At 33.2% G+C, this 9,205-nt stretch overlaps 1 long non-coding RNA gene across 10 annotated transcripts; it reads left to right on the top strand.

The window, feature by feature from the left end:
* The first annotated feature begins 4,511 nt into the window (after nt 1–4,511).
* Nucleotides 4,512–7,614, top strand: LOC107786498 (uncharacterized). Of its 10 annotated transcripts, none has more exons than XR_012710334.1 (5): nt 4,512–4,913; nt 6,597–6,634; nt 6,887–7,081; nt 7,225–7,272; nt 7,369–7,614. It is a non-coding gene; the product is annotated as an uncharacterized LOC107786498 (long non-coding RNA). The 10 variants fall into 10 exon arrangements; XR_012710335.1 differs by having other exon boundaries at nt 7,225–7,320; nt 7,417–7,614; XR_012710330.1 differs by having other exon boundaries at nt 7,177–7,272.
* Nucleotides 7,615–9,205: the final 1,591 nt, after the last annotated feature.

Raw genomic sequence — 9,205 nt, 5'->3', positions numbered from 1 at the left:
AAAGTCTATGATTAGAAAACGAATGTCTATTATAAACAGTAGACTTATCATCAAATTGAATACAAATCCTACCATCCAGATTTTGAGTAACATGCGAACAATCAGTATTTGACAAGTCATTAGTAATCTGACTTGGGGATATAACCGAATTTAAAGTCCAAGTAGTTGGGAAATTAATTTCTTCCCACCTAATAGGTCTCCTAGTGGTGACCTTAGACCTTGCAAAATTGGTTTCCACCAATATGGTCTGATATGATGTATCGTATAACTTACATCGAGGATTCAAAGTGGATAATAATTTGAAATACATTCTATAAGATAAACATATAAGTTCAGAACCAGGTGCATAATTATAACCATGTGTTTTCACATTTAAAGTCAAGGCATCAAGAATATTAATATCAGAAAGAGACAATCGCAAATTGGGTTGAGTATTAAAATATACTGGGCCATAGGCAAGTAGATTCAATCGAACCCATCAGAGACTGTCTGAAGTTCAAATTTTTAGCATCTCTAAAAGCTGCTAAAAAGGTCTTTGGTATTCCTTTAAGGGTTAATGGTTTAAACGCAATTTGGACCATACCAATATGCAAGTAATGATAATGATGTTTATATAAATCTATATCGTGTTTGTTTAACAAACGAATAGTTTGTTCAGAAGAATTTAACGCGAAAGACTGTTCAGTCGTTTTTATCAATTGTTTTGAAGAAAGTTTATCAAACCAACCATAATCATAAATGATTTTTATAGAAACTTTAGGAATCGTCCATTTATTTAACAAATTAAGATTTTGAGGTATATCTACCTCTTCAAGTCTAGTACTTTTAGTACTTGTTTCTCCCAGATCCATTCCAAAAGCTTCATATCTATGTTGAATATTTCTATTACATATACATCATGAAAATTCCTAGGCTCTGATACCATTTACACCAGGATCAGGGTAGGCGGGCGGTATTCCGCACGGCCATCCAGATCTAGCTGCTTCAGTACCTTTGAAGGTTGGCGGTAGTCTGCACGACCAGTAAAGATTCGAAATATACGGGAATTTTATTATAGTTTTAATGACTGTATGGAAGGATCTATCCTTTTACCCAAGCAATGGGCCTGTCTAGGTCCAATACATACTCTTATTGAGCTCATGTGTCTAGCAGTTCTAACTGTGAAAGGGATAGCCCTTTTGACAACTTTAGCGGGCTTTAATGTCACAGCTGGCTAGATGTAGCCACTAAGGCAAAGCCAATAAGAGTAGTACCAGAGTCGACTGTACCACAATCTTGGAACCAAGCCAAGAAACTATATTAAAATTCCTTTATATTTTAAAAGAGTCTGGATTCTTCATAGTTAATATGTAAGAGAAATTAGTTCTTCAACATAGATATGAATCCGCTTAGCCGGACATAGTCACGGCAGTGGAGAGAAACAAAGTAATTTAAATATTATACAATAAAATAAAATAAACAAAATACCTTTAAGGCTGAGACGCAAGGCCCTGAAGATGATGAACTGAACTTCGAAACTTTTATTTACTTCAACTGATTTACAAAATGAAGAAGCTAAGAAGCTTAAAAGACTTTACAAGAGAGAGAGAGAGAGGGGAATTTTTCTGATGCCTCCCCGAATGAGAGAGGGCTCTTACTTATAGGAAGAAGAAAAAAACATAAGTAATCTATGTAAAGTACAGTGGGTCCCTTATGTGGGTCCCTTATACAGTGTATTTACTATGTATATAGTGTATCTACTATGTATACAATGTTTCTACTATTGTAGTGGGGTCCTGTTGTGGAGTCCTTGGCGGCTTCACTATTTTCCACTATTTCTTTCTTCTACTTTGTCCATCGTTTGTAGGAAATCTTCCACTTCTTTGATTTTTTTATCAGATAATATCTTTTCTGTCATCATAGGTTGAGAATCTTCCTCTACATCATCGTTGCTTGTTTCATTTTGCATTGATGTGTCTGATTTTTCACATTGGCTTAAAGTTTGAAGCAAATTTCTTTTCACTTCTTCCAATATTGGTTTATTAAATCAGTTTTATCTCCATCTTGAATGGAGATTCTCCTAGCAATATGCTTAACTGAGCTATCATCAAATATTTTCTTCTGGGGAGTGGTCGCGTATAACTGGATTTGTACTTTAATGGAATCCAATAATTCTTGACCGTATAACAATTTTATTTTGAGATCATTCTTCATCAACTTATCCCAAAAATTATTGTAAAAGACCCTGTATAAGCAAGAGATCTGTTCTTTAGTAAACCCTAATTCGGGGGTCCATTTATGAATCCACGGATTAGAGAATTCAATGAAGAAGTATATCTGATCAATTTTTTCTAAATAACAGATATGATCTGTATGATATAAATCAGTTAAAACGGAGGATTTTTTGTCCATTCTTTATATAACTTAAGAAATGGCTCAGGCAAGATCTTTATTGTGGGGCCGTGATATGACCACCAGTTCAGAAACCAATTAGGGATAGGTCCTGCAATTATCTTTGCACATATTTTAATAAACCAAGTGTGTTTATGTCTATCATTGTTATAATATAATACTCTATCGAATGCCTGGATATAATCCCAGTAAGTAAAATTCATGGGTAATTTATTAAGGCTTATCTGCCTCTCTTTCATTGTGGATATCCCCCATTCTTCAACAGATATAATCTGCTTGATAATAATTTTTGAGAAGTTATAACGTTCTCGCTTGTGTTATAACCGGAAAAGTACTGGAATTCTGCACTACCTGTGCTGATGAGGATGGTCTCATAATAAGCGCGGGTTTTTATATGATTCACCTAGGTAGTATAACCCATTAATTATGTATCTCTGGAATATCTTCCATGGTTCATCCTTTCGCTGAATCTCAGAGTTTTCTAGGAGAAATATTATTTCTTTCTTTGGTAGTTTTTCATAGGACTTGATATCATCGTTGTCCTCTTCTCTAGCGATTGAAACAAATGTATTACTTTGCTTTTTGGTGGCCAAATATACGTGTAAATGACCGTATAATGGATTATCTTCTGGAATATCATTCAGATGTATAGACGGTATATATATATATACACACACACACACACTATGCACTTAGTATATATATATTATACTATACTATATATACATCTTATATAGCTTATATAAGATGTATATATAGTTTATCGAATATAGCTTATATAAATATACAATACTATACTATATGTACATCTTATATAGCTTATATACTATATGTGAGCACGTGATTTTTTCCGACTAAAATACTCCTACAAAATTCTTAATTGTTTTTAATTTTCATAGATTTTGTAGGAATTTTTGGTAATTACTTGTTTGCATTTAGTTGCATTTTTCATGCATTTTTAATATTTTAAAATTATAAGAAAATATTAATTTTTCATTCATTATAAGAATTTTTGGTAATTACTTGTTTGTATTTAGTTGCATTTTTAATATTTTAAAATTATAAGAAAATAAGAAATTTTTGCATTTAGCTTTTCGTTTTAAATTAGTAATTTTCTTTCATTAGTTTTAAGTTAATTAATTATTCACATGGTAGAAATAGATTATTAAGTTCAATTCTACAAATTAGATGTAAATTAAGATTTAATTTAAGTTTTAATCAATTTGAGTAGGATTTTAAATCAAGGAAAAAAAAAAAGGGATTAACAAAAAGTAATCACAAAAATCTAATCTAAACAAAAAGTAACCTGAATACGGTAGTTCAATATTTTAAGTCAAACATTCATTTTCCAAGGATCAATAGATAACCAAAGAGCATATAAACATAGAATTAAGGATTCACTATTAGCATGTACTTTATTGGAAATTTCTTTACGATTCAGTGCTATTGGTTATATTCATAAGAATTAAGATCTACTAGTTTTCAAGTACTGCCCAACATTCTTTATAAGAATATGACTTTAAAAAGCACATTCTTTATTATTGTTATTGCCTCACCCGCTATTTGTCGCAGTGAGTACCTATTTTTGCCCTATGTCTAAAATACTCCTAAAATATTCTAAAAATAGTTTTAATTGCTTTTATGAAATTTTCGGAATCTTCTCATACTCAGTAGCATTTCAAATCATGAAAATAATAAAAAAATATATTGTATTTTTACTCTTTGCATTTTAGATTTAATTGCATAAGTTGAAAGCATTATTAAAACGAAAATCACAAAATGATGTTCATTTTTATATTTTTAGCTTTTAGTGTTAAATTAATAATTTTCCTTCATTAATTTAGAATTAATTAATTATGTAAATAGTATAAATAGATAATTAGTTTAATTTTATAAATTAGATTGATTTAGGACTTAATTTAGGATCTTTAATTAGATTTTTAAATCAAAGAAAAAAAGAAAAAAAGAAACAAAGAAAAGGAGAAAAGACTATTTTTTGAGCCTCAAACTAGATTGGGCAAAATTTAAATGACCCAAATGACCTAAAAATCGCCCAGCCCATTACCGAACCGGCCCAATGCCCCCATCTCATTAAAACTCACTCCCCAAAACCTAAAAGAGGAGGATCAGATGAAAAAACCCTCCTCTCTTGAACAAGAAGCGGCGCACCTCTCTGTTCTTGAGCTAAAAGAAACGAACACCCTCCCCTTCTTCTTCTCTATTCCCTCCTCACATTACCCTCTCACCCTTCAACACCACCTTACACACACACACACGAGAAAATGGCTAAATAATAGATTGAGATTTTGAGAAATCAAATCAAGATCTGAGAGTTTAGGAGCTCGAAAAAAATACAAAGGAGCATAGACGAGTTTTTAAAGTTCAAATCTGTTCTCCTGGGTTTACAAGAGCTGTAGAGGATTATTAAGTGCCCCTGCTGTTGTTTTGAAATTGGCTGAGCTTTGTCCGTTAATTTCTGGCTTTAATTGGGTCTTCTCAATTACTGTTTTCCTGAGATAAAGGTAAACAACATGAACTTTTGTATGTTTCTGCTTTTCAATGATAATAAGCTATGGATTCCCATCACAAACCTGACTTCGTATGCTCGATTCCATGCCTTATTCTTGTGAACATTGTCATATATGTTCCATCTTCGTTTTTCTTTTAATGGCTATCTCTTTTCATCTGTTTTCTATGGTCTTAGATCTGGAGTTCGATGCTAGTTCGCTCTTTCGAGATTCATGACTAATTTTTAACCAATTGTATGATTGATATTGATTCCCTTTATTCTTGCAATTAACATATTTACTTCATTTTTAAATTTACATTTCAATTTATTTAATCTCCCATGACTATTTTAAATCCCATGTTACCTCCTAGCCATACACGATGAAGTAATTTTCTTGTGGTAAAACTGATTAAACATGTGCTCTTCCTTGTTAGAATTCTAGAGTTAGTAAAGTGTCATGTGTTCGGAATCTGTATTTCGTCCCTAAAATTTGAATGCCTATGCTCAAGTATACTTTGCTTTATTTGACCGAATTTGGAAGCTACTTGGGCAATATGATCTAAAACTACACCGGAGCCATGTTTACTAGATATATTTATTTTTTGGAACCATGTTAACATCCGAACTTTAGAATACTCAATGACAATTGGCACGCACGAAAGCTCTTTAAACCTTAAGCTCTTTGGAACCGTGTGACTCTTTGAGGGGTTCTCAATAATTTTCCATTTGATATTCTTCTCTTCAAACCTCAAGTTTTGTTTCATGGTTTCTGCAATTGTCTTGTGGGTATATTTGCATGGCCTCACAACAATCTTGAACTTAGGAAATGAATAATTATGAACATGCGCTAGTTTCCATTTGTGTTGTTCATTGTTCTTTAGTTTTCTGTTGATTTGATATGCTAAATATCTGTTTCGATCAAGTGGTGGAAAATTTGTTTTGAAAAACTGATTAGCATCCGAGAGAATGATGTGCGTTACGTACTTCTTAGAGATTGAAGTTTGTTTGCTTTAGTCAAAGATTGAAGTTTGTATCTTAGCCCCTTGTCCTACATGTAATGGTTCATTAGTTTTAGAATGACAATTAGTAGACAAATATGAAATATTGTAATGCTCACAACAGGTACTAGATTGATCAAGTAGTAAGGTACATAATTCTTTTTATCAAGATTTAGACATCAGTTTGTTAAGTTGTTTTTTATTTTATTTTATAAAATCAAGATTTAGAGAATCAGTAGCAAGTATATGATGGCTAATTGTTTAGTTGACTATTAAGCTACCTAAGAATAAAAAGCTGTGTTGTTTCTGTTTCTGCTCTATGAATGAAAGACGTGAGTGCTTTGAGCTGATTCCATCTTTCTTTTTACCTGTTATGATTTGATTTATCTATAAAATTGACTGTTTTAAACCATAGACTGAGTTGGATTCATTTTTTGCTATACATGAATATCCCAGTAAGATTTGTTTATTGCTATCATGCTATGTCATTTCTCTTCTTTTTTTCCCTCTCACACGGACAATCCAAAATGTTTGATTTTCTTCATTGGATCTCACTGTGTTTATGTAGTGGTAGTGGTTTCTTTTTTAGTTTTATGAAAACATTTAAAGATATTTTGTTCATGTTTTTGGAATTCTTGAGAGGTTAAGTACTCAAAATTTGACATTTCTTATTCTTAATTCTTGTGGTTATTTTGCAGCCAAAGAGAAGTTGAAAATATTTGTTGTGTAACATCGAGTAAGTAGTTTATACACCAGTACTTATTTCTTATTCTTCGGGGGTAAATTTATTAGAAATTTACTTAATTAATCTAAAAATGTAAAACTAAATTCTAAATGCAGATGTTATATTTTTGTATTTTCAATGCATTAATTAAATATGCACAAAATATGCAAACACTTAAGCAAATTACACAGTAATTCCTAATTTTAACAAATAATTAGATAAAAATCTAATTTGAAAGACTGATTAGCATCCTTTGTTCTACAGGCGGGTTCCTGATTACTCGAACTTGAATTGCTTCTTCCTTTCGTTCTCCAGGCGGGCTTCTGACTACTTGACATTTGGATTGTATTCCTTTGTTCTCCAGGTGGGCTCCTGATTGCTAAAACTCGAAATGTATTCCCTTATTCTCCAGGTGGGCTCCTGATTGCTAGATTTGAAATGTATTCCCTTGTTCTCCAGGTGGGCTCCTGATTGCTAGATTTGAAATGTATTCCCTTGTTCTCCAGGTGGGCTCCTGATTGTTGAAACTTGAAATGTATTCTCTTGTTCTCCAGGTGGATGCCTGATTGCTGATACTTCAACTGTTGTTCCTTGTTCTCCAGGTGGACGCCTGATTGTTGATACTTCAATTGTTCTTCCTTATTCTCCAGGTGGATGCATGATTGCTAATATTTCAACTGTTATTCCTTGTTCTTCAGGTGAACGTCTGATTGCTGATATTTTAACTGTTTTTTCTTGTTCTCCAGGTGGACGTCTGATTGCTGATATTTCAACTGTTTTTCTTTGTTCTTCAGGTGGACCGCCTGATTGCTAGTATTTGGTCATGCTCTTATCTTTAACATCCGTGTTGTTCTCCCTGTTCTTCATATGAGTACCTGATTTCAACAAAAATAGACAAAACAAAAGAAATTTTCTGCCCCAGTTTGGTAGTTGGGCGCATCTGTGAGTGTTAAACTGAATCATATTACCAAATATTACTAAGAATTTGAAAGCTAGGTCCCATTATCCAAGGGGGGTCCTGATAACTCTTAACTAAACGACAATTTTAAATCTAAGTTATATCTTTTAAAGGTATGACTTCTGCTAAATCTTGTTATCTAAGGTCTTAAACTACTCCCCATTATCCGGGAGGGTCCTGACAACTCTTAATTAGCGACCATTTTAAAGCTAAATTATATCTACTGAAGGTATGTCTTATGTTAAATCTTGTTATCCAAGCCAGTTTTAAACTACGTCCCATTATCCAGGAAGGACCTGACAATCAAAAATCAAGACTTATCTTAAGAGTGACAATTTTACGGCTAAATTGTACTCTCTTATAACAACATTTATCTAATTGAATGCTTAAAGTTACGTCCCATTATTCATGTGGGTCCTGAAAATTGTTATGCGAACTTTGAAGCCAACTTATATCCCTTTTGGTGCACATTTGTCCTATATTCACTACTTATATTTTTTTCTGGATTTTAACCTAGGTCCTATTTTACAATAGGGTCCTGAAGTTTCGAATTGAGGCTTGTCTTAAAAAAATAAAAAATTCAAATCAACTTATATTTTCACGAAGTAGAACTTATGTTAGATCTTGTACTCATGAATGTTTTGAATTAAAGCTAAGTCTCATTTTTCAGGAGGGTCCTGAGAATTTATACGATCAAACCTGCATGGTACTTGCTTTCCTTACAGGGTGCTTCATGAAATAAATGTCATCTTTGCCCCTGTTTCAAATTAAAGAAAATCTTGTCAGTTTAAAATGTGGTGGTTACTTGTGGCATTCTTGCTGGGGATGGTTTTCTCTTTGCCATGCTTTGCTTCAACAGACTGCCTTGAACTGGTCGAAAGGACTGTTTTGACCTCATGACTGATCCTTAACTGCAGGATCCCCAACTGTTGTTTTTCACTTCTGACCCTTTTATTCGTCACCATACATCTCTCATGACATTACTGAACCATTCCATCGATTTAACCTTTGCTTACACCCTAGATCCCACTTTTTATCATACTATCTCCAGCATGTCCTAGCCGTATTTTGCTTTGTGCAATTTTGAATCTGGTAGTACACTTTGACATTCCTTCTTATTTGTTGGAACAAGGTTAACCTAGAGTAGTAAATATTAACAGCAATGAAATGCGACGATTTTGAGAATTAAGAATAAAGAAGAAAATCCAAATTTGGATGACTGTTGGAGATAGGAAAAAAGAACTTATCTGAGTGGAGTCACTGACATCAATGATCATGGTATGCATTTTGGATTAATCAGCCCAGTATATTTAACCAATCTCCTTTACAATTGTTTTACTTTGTTCTCCAAGATTTCCACAACCCAATTTTACTTTCTGCCAACTTACGGACCTTGTTCGACTTGCAGTGCCCTGAAGGGTTTTCACCGACAAACCTCTCTCATTTGTTTGTTCCTCAATTCCTTGTCGTCTTATGGTGCACGCGAATGTTTTCACCGATAAAACTCTCTTATTTTTACTTTCTCTCAGCTTTCGTCGCCTCATGGTGCCCGTGAAGGTTTTCACCGATAAGACTCTCTCATTTTTACTTTCTCTCAGCTTTCGTCGCCTCATGGTGCCCATGAG

This window comes from Nicotiana tabacum, chromosome 6 (genome assembly GCF_000715075.1).
Source record: "Nicotiana tabacum cultivar K326 chromosome 6, ASM71507v2, whole genome shotgun sequence".
Classification (NCBI taxonomy): Eukaryota; Viridiplantae; Streptophyta; class Magnoliopsida; order Solanales; family Solanaceae; genus Nicotiana; species Nicotiana tabacum.
This window is presented reverse-complemented; position numbering and strand designations above follow the sequence as displayed.